General features: G+C 49.6%; 1 protein-coding gene across 5 annotated transcripts in view; it reads left to right on the top strand.

The window, feature by feature from the left end:
* The window catches only part of TIAM2 (TIAM Rac1 associated GEF 2), a 160,626-nt gene that overhangs the window by 39,535 nt on the left and 104,706 nt on the right, over positions 1-16,385 (top strand). For all 5 annotated transcript variants that reach the window (XR_004968698.1, XM_036316123.1, XM_036316124.1 and 2 more), the window contains exon 2: positions 15,149-15,247. The gene's annotated coding sequence lies outside the window, so the exon portion shown is untranslated. The remainder of the gene's footprint in view (positions 1-15,148; positions 15,248-16,385) is intronic.

The raw sequence follows: 16,385 nt of genomic DNA, 5'->3' as shown, positions 1-16,385 counted from the left end.
AGAAGCCAAGATCTGGGTGCTGGGTGTGTTCATTGCTATGGAGTGTGCGGCCTCTCCGGGCACTCCCAGAAAACAGAGCGAGGAAACATTTGTGTATGTACTAATCCATGTATGCACACATCTGTATACGTGGATGTGCTCTTCTTTCTCTCTCTCTCTCTCTGCCTTAAAATAAACGTGCGTTCATACTGATGTCTCAGACTCTATAGACATATCTGTATTTCTGAGCTTATTACCTGGGTATATATTCTCCAGCACCTCTGGGTTCACTCCTGCTTCCCTTTCTATTTGTAGCTTCTTTTTCTGACAGTGAAATCTTGGCTCCCATCATCTGCAATTTATTTACAAGTTTGTTCAATCCTAGTGTATTTGTGAAGTGGTTTCAGAATTGCCAGCTTGTACTAATGAGAGCAATAGATTTGCAACCACAGTACAGTTTTTATGTACTTTTTTTGGTCATTAGCTTATAGTTAGAGTACTGGGTTTTAAAGTTATTTAGATCAGCTCTTGTTTCCACCCATCCATGTGTAATGTAGTGACATGTCTTTCTTACAGTCTGTGTTCCAACCTGAGATCACTTCACACCTGGTTGATTAAAAAAAAAAAAATTGCATAACAATTAAATTCACTCTTTGTGTTGTTCAGTTCTGTAGGTTTTGACAAATGCATAGAGTCGGGTACCCACCACCACAGTGCCATACTGAACAGTTCTGTCATCCCAAAATGTTCTGTGTGGTCCCCCACCCCTGGCAATTTTGCCTTTTCCAGAATGTCATATAAATGGGGTTATAAAATCTATAGCCTTCTTTTTTTGAGTGGGGGGGGTGGGGGTGGGGGTGGGGGGGGGGGGTCTGGCTTCTTTCACTTGGAAAAATGCATGTAAGATTCATCTGGTTTCTTGGGTGAATCATAGATTTTTTTTTTTTATTGTTGAGGAGTATTTCTTTGTATGGATATAGCACTGTTTTGTTAATCATGTGATCATTGAAGGACATCTTGATTGTTTCCAATTTTTGGTGATTGTGAATAAACCTCTGCATACAGGTTTTTCTGTGAGCATAAGTGATTGGATAGATACCTAACAGTAGGAGTGTTGGGTTGTATGGTAAGTGTATGTTTAACTTTATAAGAGACTGTGAAACTGTTTTCTAAAGTGGCTGAATCGTTTTCCATCCCCACCTGTTACTCATCTCCTCACCATCCTCATCAGCTTTTGGTATTATCAGCTTATGTTTTTAACGTAGCCATTCTAATAGTGTACAGTGATATCGCCTCCTGGTTTTAATTTGCATTTCCCTAATGACTAATAATGTTGAGTCTCTTTTCATGCGCTTGTTGGCCATCCATATATCTTCTTTGAAGTTTCTGTTCAGATCTTTGGCCCATTTGAGAAGCCAGGTCGTTTATTTTCTCATTGTTGAGTTTCAACAATTTTTACATATACTTTGGATATATCAAAGCCCTTTATTGGGTATGTGATTTGCAAATATTTTCTTCCAGTCCGTGCCTTGCACCATTTTCTAAGAGAAAATAACTGGTTCAGATTTAGTGGCCAGGCAACATGACTTAATAAAAGGGATAGTGACTCAAGACCTAGAAATGCAGTAACAAGATCTCTGCGTCAAATCATAAATGGTACTTTAAAAACTTCACTTTGTCCACAATCAACTAAAATGCAGCATTTTAGCAGTTGATCATATTGTGGCCGACCTCTTTCCTGTTTGTTTATGCTGCAGCTTTCATGTGACCCTGAGGATGAAGTGTGTGTGTGTGTGTGTGAGGGTGCGGTGCACATGTGCACGGACACCAGAAATTCTGTGTATATTTCCTGCAATATGTCTTGATCTGGGTGATAGCTCCGTGAGTACATGCTATGTAGAAAGTTATGGAATTGTGTAGTTATGACTTGTGTACTTTATTGCATGCATGTTATAATTGAATTAAAATAGCTGTGTGTGTGTGTGTGTGTGTGTGTGTGTGTGTGGATGTGGATGTGTGTGCGTGCATGCACGTGGAAGATGGGGCACCTTGGGTAAAGTAATACATAGAAAGACCAGGAATTATGTAGAAGCTAGAGGCCCGATGCCCGAAAGAGTAGGCCTTCCTCCCCCCAGCTGCTGGCACGGGCTTCCCTCACAGCCCCGGCTTCCTCCGGAAGGTCATCTGGTCTAATTAGCATGTTACGCTTTCATTATTATAGCTAATGGATGAATTAATATGGCCAAGCATTCATCTCAAATCCTGCCACAGAAGACTGTAGAGAGAATCTTAGGACGGATGGTAGAGATGATAGCCCGGCAGATGCTTGTGCACACGGGCTAGATACCCTGCGGCTTCGGTCACTGGCACGTTAGTCTTGGTCAGTGTGAGTGAGCAGTAGCCTACCGTCTTGTTGCAGGGTTTTATTAACAGTCCACCAGTTTCCCGTAAACTCCTCTTAGCTCCTTTGCCTGTGTGCCGGTTAGTAGTTACCCCGATTTCCTCTCGAATGCGGTAGGAATGTGGGTGCTGCTGGTGTTAGAAGAAAAGAATGGGAGCCACTGGACCGTACTTCGAGGAGCGAGGCCTGAAGCGTGTGGTCTAGCTTTGGCAGCGCCAGGACCTGAAACAACTTTACAACTTGTAGGAGAGCATACGGTCTCATCAACGTTGCTAAAAACCTGAAGTCCTGATGCGCTGATGTGTCTGGCTTGCCTGTGTCTTCACTGTGAGCTGTGACTGTATCTTGGGCCGGAGCTTGACTCCCTGACCTCCTCAGAAGCCCTGGGTTGGCCCAGGACCGAAGGCCGCATAAGAGCTGGCAGGCGTGGCCGGGAAGCCCTCCCCGGAATTTATTCCTGCGGCCCAGTCCTTGCTTCTCAATGGGGCGACATGCTTTTGAGTAACTCCAGGTGGCGGCTTGACAGGCTTGGAACATTAACACCGATTTACATAATCCCATCCACGGCTGGTGCGATGAATAACTCGTGTGCGAGCACTGAAATGAGCATCCTTCTCGCGGGGCATCTCTCTCTCCCCAGCTCCAGTTGCTGCTGTTGTGGAAGTCATCCTCTCATTTCATCTTCCCTCCCTTCCCTTCCCTCCCCTCACCCCATCTTCCTCTCCTCTCTTCCCTTTCATCCCCTCCCCCTTCTCTCTCTCTCCCTTCTCCTCTGCCCTCCCCTCTCCTCTCTGCAGTAGGGTACCGGCAAAGTTATTATTTTTCATATACACACACTATGGAAGCGTTTCTTTCTAGTTCTGTTTACATCCAAGCAATGCAAGTTCTACTACAAACAAGCCTGTGGAAATCTGGCCCTTTCCTTTCTTCTTGTCCCCAGTGACCGTATTTTTAAATGAAAAGACCCCCGCCCCCCCCTTTTTTAAAGCATAATTTCCTTTTATGCTTTCAAGTGTGAGTTTATATTCGAATCCAAATCAGGGCGCAGTGCGAAGGAGAAACTTTCTGCAGCTTCTTTTTGGCAGGGCGACTGGTGCGAAGTCTGGGCGGGATCCTGTCCTGCTCCCAGCGGGTGGCTCAGCCCCGGTGGCTGCATCCCGGTGGGAACCCGCCCCTGTTGGTAAATCGGAGGCGAGGTTTAGCTGCGGGTCTGGAAGGCCCGAGGCTGTCCTTGGACTGGGCAGCACGGAACTTTGGAAACCCCAGCTGCACCCAATAGCTGCTCGCCCTGGCGTCGCCCCCAGTCACCTGGGCCCCTCTCCCTGTGCGGCCACTCTCGTCCTCTCGGTCCTCCCCCGCCCTGAGCGTCACCAGGAAGGCTCTCACTGTCGCTGGTTTTGCGTCTCTGTCAGATTCTTATTTGTTCAGGTCGTGCTCTGCTGATCCCTGTGGCCTGTTTACATCGTGTTACACGTGAGACGTGGGCAGCACTGAGCTCTGTGCGGTCCTGTGCGCGCAGGCGGTTCAGACACCGCCAGCCGGGGAGTTAAGCAGGGAAATGATAAATAACCATGGACAAGGGCCTTAAAAACATGGGCAAATAGGCCGTCTCATTCTCTAAAAGGAAAATTTATGTCCAGATGGTAGTGCCTTGAGAGGGAGGTGGAGACTCAGTTCCCAAGAAAGTGCCTTTATTTATGTGTCTTCACTACTGGGCTTCGTATGTACAAGAAATAATTTTTTAAGGGGAGCTTATGCATTAGAGAGATGGAGTAGGTGTGTACTGGCTTTCCAGACATCTGTGGGGCCTGTCTCTGTGGAATCTTCATCAAGAAATGGAGGCACTGGAACCTGAAATAACTCTGGACTATGGATGATAGGAAGAGAGTGGGAGAGCATTTTAGAATGGGTTTATTCAGCATTTGGACTGCTATATTCCAGAATTGTGTTTGCTTACGAAGTCACTCACTGCCCAAGCACTCATTGCTCAGATAGTCTTGACCGTGCCCTGCGTTAGGAATGCTGAAGACAGACTCAGAGAACAGAGTTTGTGTCCCAGGGAGGCAGGTGGGCATGTGAGCAAAGAATTTCTACTCAGTGTGGTAAGTACCCTACAGATTTATTTGTTTTTGTTTGTTTTGTTTTAAAATATTATTTTTATTGATTTCAGAGAGGAAGAGAGAGAGAGAGAGAGAGAGAGAGAGAGAGAGAGAGAGAGAGAAGAGAGAAAGAGAAAGAGGGAAACATCAGTGGTAAGAATGCCCCTCCTGGGGATGGAGCCCACAACCTGGGCATGTGTCCTGACTGGGAATTGAACCCTGATCTCCTAGTTCATAAGTTGATGCTCAAACACTGAGCCACGCCTGCCAGGTCCCTACAGATTTCTTTGTACAAGGTACAGTGATGTATCTGTAATTAAGATTTATTATCCCTCTAATGGGGCTTTAGGGAAGACATCTCAGAAGAACTAAGCGCATTGGTTTTGAGAACGAGGAGAAAGTTGAAAGCTGTCAAAGCTGAGAGGAGGCGAGGGTGCATGGGAGGGCACGGTGCGCTGTGGGTGGCAAAGAATTTGCATTGGTGGCTGGAGGGCCCGGAGCTGGAAGGGTCAGTGGAGGTGTGTATGCCATGAAAAGATGTTTGAGATTTTTAGTTCTAAGGGACAGGTAATAGGAAAGGTTTCAAACTGGATCTGCTTGGCGTTTCACATTTTCCTCGGGCTGTGTGCGCAGAGGAGATTTGTGGGTGGAGAAGGACTGGAAATACTCCAGGAGGGAACACGAGGCAGAAGTCGGCTCAGCGCTTGGGGTCAGACAGGGCAGGGCAGGGAAGGAGAGTGAGGCGCATGGGAAGCAGGTGCTGAGCGAATAGGACCCGGAGGACTCACTGGATGAAACCTGTGTGTCAAGGAGAGGGGAAGGCGAGACGAGCGTGGGATAATTGGCAGGTTTCCATCTCGCGAGAGCGGCCAGAAGGAAAGGCCATCATCCCAGGCTGGGTACCCAGCCCAGGTTATTTGGGGGCAGAGTGGGCTTGGAAATAGCTTCGGTCGGGGGCATCTCGATTTTGAAGTGGCTCATTCAGTACGTTGGTGAGTGGGTCTGGAGCTGAGAAGATCCATGTAAGCTGGAGATGGAGGCTTGGTGGCCATAGGCGACAGTGAAGGGCAGGAAGTCCCCCGGGAGGAGCATGTCAAAGGTGAAGCGATGAGGACTGAGCCTGGAGCGGAGGAGTGCTCAGGGGGCGGTGGGCAGTGCGGGAGCCCAGGGGAGGACAGCGGGCCAGGAAGTTGCACAGGGAGTCTTTCTTATTTTAGGTTTTATGGGGAAAGAAGAATGTTCCTGGAGGAACAATGGTCTACAGTCAGCGTGATTAAAATTCATATTTCCTGTAAGGAACCAAAGCAGTCTTATTTTCGGTTCCACTTATAAGTTGCTCTTTCTCATGCCGAAAACCCGCTGTTAACACGTGGGAATCCGAGGACCGAAGCCTGCGTGGTAGATGGTGCTGTCACTCATCTCTCCTGGTCCCGGGTACGCTTCCTGTTTCCGATGGACCAGGTGCGTTTAGAGAAGGGCCGAGACGGTGGCCAAGTCCTGCTTTCTACAATTGTGATATTGTACAAACATTTCCACTTCAGTTTGATTTCCTCTGATTGGGGGCCCTGCTTCTTCTCACAGGGGCTCTGTGGGCTCCACTTGGATTTGCAGAGCCAGAGAGGGAGGTCCAAGGTCACGCCCGCCAGGGCCTGTGAGGAGAAATGAGAATCGCAGGGCTCTGTTCTCTGCTCAGCAGGGAGCTGCCCGGCTCCCCATAATTACGAGTCTAATTCCCACTTCAAACGCCACGGTTTCCTACCTGCAGTGGACAGGAAAGGGCTCAGCCGAGGCTGAGTGGGAGGGCTGCCCCCACACCTACTCATTAGCACCTTTCATCCCCCGAGATAAAAGGCCTCTCAGACACCAGGGATCCCCACAAAATCCCTTTGAGGCTGGGAGGTGGAAAGTGCAGACGGAGGAGGAGACCCGAGGGTGCCTTTCCCAGAGCAGCTTGTTGGTAGATCCAAACCAAAAGCAGGGTATGATGTTGTGATCTGAACAAAGACTCGCCGCAGGCACAGTTCTGTGCTGATGGCGCCATGTGCTCCCAGGGCCTACATAGTCATTCCTGCCAGATGAGTAGCTGCTATCAGCATTGACTTGCTGATCTGGATACAAGGATTCTACCCACGGGACAAACTTACTCACGGGCGCCTCTCCATATCAGTTAATTTACTTCAAAATTAGTCCTTTGCCAGAAAGTTAGGGTGCTGTGACTTAAAAATATCCGTTTAAGGTTTAAGCATAATAATCTCATCTAATGGATTGAATGTAATGATAAGCTTATTTAACATATTTTTCAAATTATTATTATCAAGAAGTCTTTTTGTTGAATCTTTATTAAGATCTTCTTGAGGGACTAGGAGGCTTAGTTCCTCAACTGTGATTGATGTACTTTCTGTGTTCAGAACTAATCCCAGTGCTATTTAACATGCAGGGTGGGGCCCGGCCTGCATGTCTCAGTGGTTGAGCGTAGACCCATGAACCAGGAGATCAAAGTTCGATTCCTGGTCAGGGCACATGCCGGGATTGCAGGCTTAATCCCCAGTAGGGGGCGTGCAGGAGGCAGCCAAACAACGACCTCTCTCATCATTGGTGTTGCTCTCTCTCTTTCCCTTCCTCTCTGAAACCAATAAAAATATATTTTAAAAAATAAAAATAAAATAAAAACAATTCAGAGTTTGTATTAGTGCTGCTCACTGTGGAAGAAAACCTGCATTTCAGAAGCCAGCACAAGAAGAGAGAACTAACGTTTATTATTTAACATTTATTAAGTTGGCCCTGGCCCTGTGCCAGGTAATTCCAAGATATATCCTTGTTTTATTTTCACAGCAGTTGGGAGGTAGGAATGGTCATGTCCATTTGGCATGGAGGGAAATGGGTTTAGGGAGGTGGATAAATGATCCAGAGTGTGGGATCCCCAAGGGGTAGAGCCAAGGTGGGTCTTGACGCCTCACGAGGTGCCTCGACATTCTCATGAAAGAGCAATTTTCTGTTTTGTGAAGACAGTTTAGGATTTCCAGTTACTTTTCATCATTAAAAACGACTTTACAATGAACCCTCATTCAGTGGTGATGGATGGTGCCAAGCTGGTGCTGGTGGGAGGGGCTCATTGACTGCTGGCTTATGACTTCTGCTTTCAAGGTCATCTTCTAATGACCAAGATACAAGTGACAGGCTCGACTTGGGGGGCCTCAGTCGGGGGGTGTCCTGATCGGCTTCTCTCTTTACACTCGCTGCACACTGTGACCTTCACACTTGATGTTTCTCCATGTCGTCTGTGGGTCTCAGGCTCCCTGGTTTCTCTGTCCTTACAAGAATGCACAGCCTCCCTGGTTCCTCACTTCCCAATGGGATCATCCCTCCAGGCCTGGTCCACCAGCCAGGCCGTCCTGCTCTGCCCAGCCTGATGGCATGCCATCATTGTCTGAACTCACCCGGGTGGGGCTGCTCCCCGACCCCCAGGGATGCTCTGGGGGGTGTCATTTCTGGGCCATCTTTCTCGATCCCAGTCTGCTCTTGTGTGACGATGGGATGGTTATGCTGTCGTTATAAACGAATCCCCTGGAAAACCCCCACACTTTCTTTTCCATAGCACGCCACTTTTCAGCAGTTAGCCTTGGAGTTGTATGCTGCGGCCCTGCTCCCTTCAATCCCTTCCTCCCAGCTCCAGGCATCTTGTGATGTTTGCTTACGAGTCTTCTTCCTTTCTTCCCCCTCCTCTTCCCTCTTGGAACAGATGCTGGGTGTGAGGATGGGAGGAGTGTTGATGGGGCTGGAAGCGGAAGTGGAGGTGGCAGGACAATGTCTCCTGGCCCCGCACGGTTTCGAGTTTCTCATGCGGGAGGTGCTTGCGTGGCTCACCTGGGTTCTGTGGGCCTAGTACCGTGTTGTGAGGGGTGCGACCTCCCCTGATGCTGAACGCAGGTGATTCTCGGTGCACGGGTGCGGTGGCTTTGGACGTGGTAAGGAACTATTATATTGCAGATTCTCTAATGAAGAAAGTTGCCCCTCCCCCCCTCCGCCCACCTCCAGCCACTCAGTGAGTTCTGTCAATCAACTGGAGGCGGGTCATCCCTCAGCGTGGCAGCCACAGTTCCGTGGAGGCTTTAAGACACCGATGCTGCATGATTGCTTTTGTCTTGGGAGGGATGGGATGGGATTGTTAGTGTCTTCTCATGTACTGGGAGGGATGGCGACAGGTGTCAGGTAGACATAGGGATCAAGGACACCCATGTGATGCCTCATGTGAGCTGCCTCGGGGCTCCAGGTCAAGGGCCCCAAGAATGACGTGTGAATTCGCGGCCTTCTCTGACCTGGCGGCGGACATCCTGTAGGGTCACGGGAAGCAGGTTCACGGGGGAGGGAGCGTCGACGGCCCACTCTCCTCCACAGGAGCATGTAAAGGACATGTAGACATGCTTAAAACATCCCTAGGATCCTAGTGGAGGAGGATCCACCTGCTCTACCTGGGACACCGAATAGAAGGGAATTTTGAGATGTGCACGTTACGCTCACTGTGCTGGGTCTTACTTGAAGACTGGGCTCCGGGCCACTCCTGTGAGCATCCTACCCGCTGGCCCACATCCGCTCCACAGGGCGTTGTGACCGACGGCTTTACAGCCTGTGTGAGGCCGTTAGCGGGTTCTCGGCCACTGTCCTATTCCCAACACTTAGCATCGTGCCTTGAACACAGTAGATGTCCAACAGACACTTCTTGCCTTGCATGTAGTTAACTGAGTGAATGTGCTCGCAGGCTATCCTTGCGCTGACGTTTGCATCTTGAGTGTTGCCCCCGGATACATGAACTTGGTGGGAAGACGTACTCTAGACAGAAGCCAGCCTGGGGAATACAGGGGCCCAGAGGGATGCCCCTGTCCTGTTCCGCTGCCCGTTGGCTGTTTGTGGGTGCGTTTCCCACGCCGTCTCAGAGACAACAAGGGCCTCGCTGTGCCCGGTGCGCAGGGAGCAGTGAGCCCCGCGCTGCGTGTACACACGGCTGCCGTTCGGGGAGGACAGACTGAAACTTCCTATTATCATTGTAATTAGTCCTCCTATCGCGACTGTCTCACGTTCTATAGTCTCCTTTGTTGCGGCAGCATCTGGTTCCATGAGCTCTTTGTGCGGGAACCGGGTGCTGGTGCCTCATGAGAGGCGGGAGAGCCGTGCTGAACAGCAGGTAGGGAGCAGCCTTCCCTGGAGCCCCGGGTGGATCGCAGAGCGGCTTGTCCATTGTGTCTGCATCCCCCGGGCGAGAGGCTGAGCTCATGAACGTCCCCCGTGAGCGGGCCCTGGGTGCTCAGCCCGATGGCGCAGACCCGGTCACACGAGGGTTAAAGGAGGCAGCATCGCATTTCTGCTGGTCCCTTCTGGCTCCTGGGACACTTCCCACCGACTGTATTGTTTTCCCACAGACACGGAGCCGAGCTGTGCAGCTGATAGCAAGGCTAAAGGAAACCCAGAAACTTTACAACGTGGTTTTATTCGGGGAGATGGGGCGACAAAGGGGTTTAAATGGAAGAAAGCGTGACTGTGGGAGAGAAATTTCTCAGTGAGAGATGCACGCATTTCCCTGGTTGGGGCAGGGGAGCATATTAGAAGGCCTGGGGTCAGTTAAGCTGCGCTCTCTTCCCCAGCAGCTTCTCCTTGACTTTGTTGGTGCTGCGCTGGGTGCTGCCGGCTCTGACCGTCACCCGGCGGTGTAAGCACTGAGCCCTGTGAACCTGGCCCAGGGCTGGACAGCAGGCTTCTGGATCGATCGATGCAGCGTCCCCTGGGCGTGGCCTTCCTGTGAGCTGAGAGGTAGCTGGAGGTCCGATTACATTCAGCTCTTAGGGAAGGCGTGGGGGCAGAACCTTTAGCATCGGAAAATCGAACAGCTTTTCATCCTGAAACCCAGGGGAGAAAACGTCAGACAGGTTCATCCTAAATGAGAATGACGTCACGGTGGCAGCAGGCTCAGAGGCACCGGGACCGGCTGGTTTTCAGGCTGAGCAGGAGAGAAGCCGCCGATGAGGACTGTGTGCACACGTGGTACCTAGGCGCTGTTACGGATACGAGCACACTCTATAGCTACAGAGTCTCGAGGGCTTTGTCATGGATGTGGACCTAGCACTGCCCGGAATCTCATAGGCTTAAATGTGCAGCAGGCCCTGTCAGAGCCTTCTGTAGTATTACTAAAAAATATTTTTATTGATTTCAGGGAGGAAAGAAGGGAGAAAGAGATAGAAACATCAATGATGAGAGGGAATCATTGATCGGCTGCCTCCTGCACGCCCCACACTGGGGACTGAACCCGCAACCGGGCATGTGCCCTGACCAGGAATTGAACCATGACCTCCTGGTCGACCCTCAACCACTGAGCCATGCCGGCCAGGCGACCCTTCTGTGGTCTTAGCTAATGCCTCGCAGTAAGAGAATATCTTGCTAGTAACACAGTTGAGAGACTGTCCACTTGCTGAAGGTGGTTATGTTTCGTCCAACCCGATGAGACTCGTTCATGCGGCCCTGGGATGCTCACAAGCATGGACAAGGTCGTGGAGAGGACATTGGGACTAAGGAAGATCCACTGACTTGTCCCTGGGACAAAGCCATCTGTCCTGGCACACAGCTGATGGAGCTGTTGGGCGATCTGAGTTCTAGCCCTAGTTTTTCCCACCGCCGATGGGGCAGGTCTCATGGTCCTTTCTGGGCCTCGCTTTCTTCAGCTGTAAAATGAGCAGGTTTGAATCAGTGTCCTCTAAACTGAAACATCCTGGAATCCTGCCTGAGAGGGTTTCAATCCAAAATGATGAATAGTTACTGTTATCAGGATTCTCCTAAGGAACAGAGCCAGCAGGGCCTGTCTGTCGGTCTGGCAGTGGAGATATTTTTAAGGAATTGTTTCACACTGTTGTGGGAGCCAGAGAGGCTGGGGGCAGACTGGAAGACTGGACATTCAGGCAGAAGTTGTTGCAGTCTTGAGTTTGAATTCTGCACAGCAGGAGGTGGGAAAGTCAGGGAGGGTTTCTGTGTTGGGATCTGTAGGCAGAATTCCTCCTTCAGACCTCGGTGCTTGCTATTAGGGTCTTCAACGGATTGGATGAGGCCCACCCATGTAGAGAGGATGATCAGCTCTCGTCAGGGTCTACTGACTTAAATGCTGTAAACACTGAGCCCTGTGAACCTGGCCCAGGGCTGGACAGCAGGCTTCTAGATTGATCGATGCAACGTCCCCTGGGCTTGGCCTTCCTGTGAGCTGAGAGGTAGCTGGAGGTCCAATTACATCCAGCTCTTAGGGAAGGCATGGGGGCAGAACCTTTAGCATCGTAAACTTATCTTCACAGCAGCATCTAGACTGGTATTTGACCAATTAAGCACCATAGCCTAGCCAGGTTGGCACATCACATTAACTGTCCCAGAGTTAGGCTGTAACTTCCCCTTTTTCTGTGCTATAAGTTGTGGGGTTACTCGTAATATGTCTCGTGATGGAAAAGCAGACTAGTCTAAAATTAAATCATGTCGTGTTAGCAATCTGATGCATCAGTCCTTCCGTCAGTCCGTTCATTATACATCGATTAAGCACCCATGTGTAAGGCGAGACATCAGGAAACCAAAGATTAGTCAGATGAGCCCGAGACTTTCACAGTCGTTAACGTCTATTAAGGAGACAGGGGAAAAAGAAATCGCTCCAGTGCAGTTGCCTCTAGTCTAGGACAACAGTTCTCAACCTGTGGGCCGCGACCCCTTTGGCGGTCGAACAGCCCTTTCACAGGGGTCGCCTAAGACCATTAGATATTTACATTACGATTCATAACAGCAAAATTACAGCTTTGAAGTAGCAATGAAAATAATTTTATGGTTGGGTCACAACATGAGGAGCTGTATTTAAAGGGCCAGAAGATTGAGAACCACTGCTCTAGGAGGTAGCGTGGTGGGGTGAAAGAGAGGTTAACACTTCATGTGTTGGCGGGAGGAAGGTAGGGGATCAGGGAAGACTTTACAGGAGAGGAGACACGTAAGCTGGGTGTGGAGGGGTCATTAGGAGTTCTTCAGGGAGGCATTCCTAGCAGGGAACAGCATGTTCAAAGGCACGGGGAATAAGAAGCTGTCACACTCATGAACTGGCAGAGATTCAGAATTAACGTATAGAAAGTTCTGTTGTGTCACAGGTGCAGGAGCTGCAATATCTGTTATTCTCATTGGAAAAATTAAAATGTGGCAGATCTGATATTTCATAGCTTCTTGGTCAGTAAAATACCATTAGCAAAATATGACAATCTTGGCTTTTAAAAATGGTCTGTATAAAGTATTTAGGGAGGGTCCACTGAAACTTGTTCCAGTTTCCATTTTTACCATTTAAACATATTTTCTTGTCTGTGATGGTTTAATTACAAAGTGAATTCAAAATTTTTGCCTGTATAGGATTTCCCTTATAAGGCAAACATTTTTGACCAACTATATATTTTAAAATGTTCTCTGAACCAATTATATCGCCTTGGGCAAATCAGTTTTCCTCTTTAAGCTTTAAATTCTCACCTGTAGTGACAAGGACTTGGGTTGGTTTTTAAAGGTTAGTCTGTGATCCTATAAATGAAATTATCTCTACTGTGCCTACTTTTATAGGTGTATTTCTATAGCATGAGTCATTGTGATAAACATTTCCCAATAGTGGCTATTTACAATGAAAGTAATATATTGCTACTTTGAACATTTCATGAACACTTCATTACTTTATGTGCATTAACTACTAAATACTTGAGAATGAGCAAGAAAAGTAGCCAAGATCCGTCCCATTTTATAGTTGAAGAAACCGGAGGCTCAGACAGTTTAAACCACCAGGCTGGGCTCACTCAGGTGCTAATGGGGAAACTGGGGGTTGAACCTCGATCTTGTGGCTCCAAAGTCTGCATTCTTTACCAAGGACTGTGACCCACAGCACACGATTGTTGCCATGGTGTAGTATCTTGTGTACATAGCAGAGGGGAAAGAATGTCTTACAGCAGTGGTTCTCAACCTTGGCTGCACATTGGAATCACCTGGGAATCTCTTTAAAATCCTGATTTCTGGGCCTCATCCTCCGGAAATTCTGTTTCTTTGTTATGGGGTGGGGCCACAACATTAGTCACAAAGAAACAGAATTTCCTGAGGATGAGGCCCAGAAATCAGGATTTTAAAAAGATTCCCAGGTGATTCTAATGTGCAGCCAAGGTTGAGAACCACTGTCTTACAGAAAGGCAAGCCTTACTCCCTGAAAGCAATCTAATATTTGGAACAATTCTGGTGTGCTGGCTAATGGGGCCATGAATGTTAACGTATCACTAGACATGTCAAACAGAGGAGGAGGTACTGCTCTCCACAATCAGAGAGGACCCAGAAACCTCCTGCTTAATAAGTAACAAAACTCTGACACTTGACCTCACCTACTTGCATTTGAACTCTGCCCCACAGTCCATGGAAACTATCCATGAACTCCGGCTCTTATTAGGGTTCTGGCTGGTCCCTCTGCCAAGGGATCAGTGGTCCATGTGTTAGGGACCATGACCCCAACTTCGAAAGAGCAGCCAGATCTCAGCCTAGTGGTCACCTCGAGAATATTTCCTGAGCTTCCCATTTAACTTGGCCACTTGTCACTGTCTCATCTTCCTGACCCTGCATCACAGGTATCACTGTAGGATGTTTTTCTTATTTGTTTATTTACCTACTAGAGATCTGGTGCATGAAATTCATGCACAGGAGGGGAGGGGGTGTCTCTCAGCCCGGCATGCACCCTCTCGCAATCTGGGACCACTGGCTCCTAACCGCTCGCTGCCTGCCTGCCTCATCGCCCCTAACCACTCTGCCTGCCTGCCTCATCACCCCTAACCACTCACCTGCCTGCCTGATCACCCCTAACCACTCTACCTGCCTGCCTCATCGCCCCTAACCACCTCTGCCTCTGCCCCCACCGCAGTGGCTTCGTCCAGAATGATGTCCGGAATGACATCCAGAAGGTTGTTCGGCTGTCCAGTCTAATTAGCATATTATGCTTTTATTATTATAGATTTGTTGCCACTGCTTTCTCCCATTTGAATGAAGCTCAGTGAGAGCAGAGATTTTCTTATTCACTGCTCTACCCCACCTCTGGACTAGTGGATTGATCAGAGTAGGATGTCTGTCTGTCTGTCTGTCCATCCATCTCCTGTCCTTCTTCTTCCTTCCTCCCTCCCTCCATGTATCTATCTACAAAATGGCTTGGTCATATGAAGTTATTGGATGAAGCAGTAAATCTACTGGCCGGTTAGGATGTGGGAAGGCCCTCAGATTTCCTCTAGCCGGCAGTGGATCTTAACCTTCTGGCCCTTTAAATACAGTTCCTCATGTTGTGACCCAACCATATAATTGTTTTCGTTGCTACTTCATAACTGTCATGTTGCTACTGTGATGAATCGTAATGTAAATATCTGATATGCAGGATGGTCTTAGGCAACCCCTGTGAAAGGGTCATTTGACCGCCAAAGGGGTCGCGACCCACAGGTTGAGAACCGCTGCTAGCGCTAATGACTTAACCCTTGATTTTTCTTTCTGATGCTCCCTTTTTGTATCAAACACAAGACATGGCAGAATGCCGAGAAATTGAACTTTCATTACAAAATTCTAATTCTGAGACACTGTTTCTCACCCCATCTGTGTTTTTGTTTTCTGTTGCCAGGGCTTTGAGTCACGAAGACACCTCTTCAGCCAGCGCATTCTGGGTGAATGAAGCTGGGTGAATGAATGGGTCCATAGTGTCACCCACACGCCTCCAGGGGTAAGTTCCAGCACTTGGGCATCTCCAAGGCCTTAACACATGTCAGTCTGTGCGTCCTCTGTGTCTGCTTCCCATGCACCTCTGCTCACTGCTCTTTGTATGAGGGGGCAAGCGCAGTGCGCTGCTCAGGTGCCAGTAGCTGAGGCAGGGAAGGGGCTGCCGCGTCTCAGTGGCTTATTCCAAATGCACTTCAATGGGACGGGGCTGGCGATCCTCCCTGTGCGGAAGGCTGCATGCCCTCCCCTCTGGGAGCCGTGGCCGGAAGTCCTCACTTCTGTCTCCCTACGTACCCAGTACCGACAGAGCCCGCACTTGAACTCCAAACCCACTAGCAGCGCCTGCCGAAGAGCACACCCGAGAGAGTGTCATTCTGGCTGGAGCCGTAGGCTCAGGGACGCTCAGGAGACGCGGATGCTAGGCACCCACCGAGGAAAAGCAGGTGCCCCGAGGCTGTTGAGGCTGCTTGGGGCTGGCTGGGCCGTGTTGGGAGTGGACCTGCTGGTGATGCAGGTTCAGTGCTGAAGCAGGAACGACGACCAGTTTGCAAGGCAGTGATCGGACCGGTTGCAGGTGCCGGCCTGGCAGTGTGTGCGGTGTCTGCAGTTCACGCTGCCTTTGCCGACACGGAGACTCGCACAAGCTCCCCAGGCAGCCGCGCGGCCGCCCTTCCCGGCTGCTTCCTGTCCTTGCCCTCGGCTCCAGGGACTGCCTCCGAGGACCGTCTCCACAGCCACCTGCCTCCACGCCACTGGATCCGCATTCTCCGCCGCGTGCCTGCCCCTGCCTGATGGGCCCTCCCTTGTGTATTGCTCTGCCTGTCGCCTTCCCTGGAGCAGACGTCCCACAATCGCGGGCCACTGGTCCGCCGTGTGCTCGCGTAGCTCCACAGCCCACCCGCGTCTGGTCCCGCGGGCATTTTGTGTCTAAATATGTAATGAGTTTAACCGCTAAATGAAGCAGTGTCACACGGTGAGAAACTTGCTCACACCGGAGGAGATACTCAAGATTCGTGATTTCTTTTAAAATGTTTTTCAGGATTTAAAACTTTCCTGCGTTATTGTTGGCATCAGAAGTTGTGCAAGCTGGTGGGCTTCTGGATGGCTCTGGGATAATTTAAATATCCTTAAAACAAGTCTGC

This window comes from Myotis myotis, unplaced genomic scaffold (genome assembly GCF_014108235.1).
Source record: "Myotis myotis isolate mMyoMyo1 unplaced genomic scaffold, mMyoMyo1.p scaffold_m19_p_7, whole genome shotgun sequence".
Lineage (NCBI taxonomy): Eukaryota > Metazoa > Chordata > Mammalia > Chiroptera > Vespertilionidae > Myotis > Myotis myotis.
This window is presented reverse-complemented; position numbering and strand designations above follow the sequence as displayed.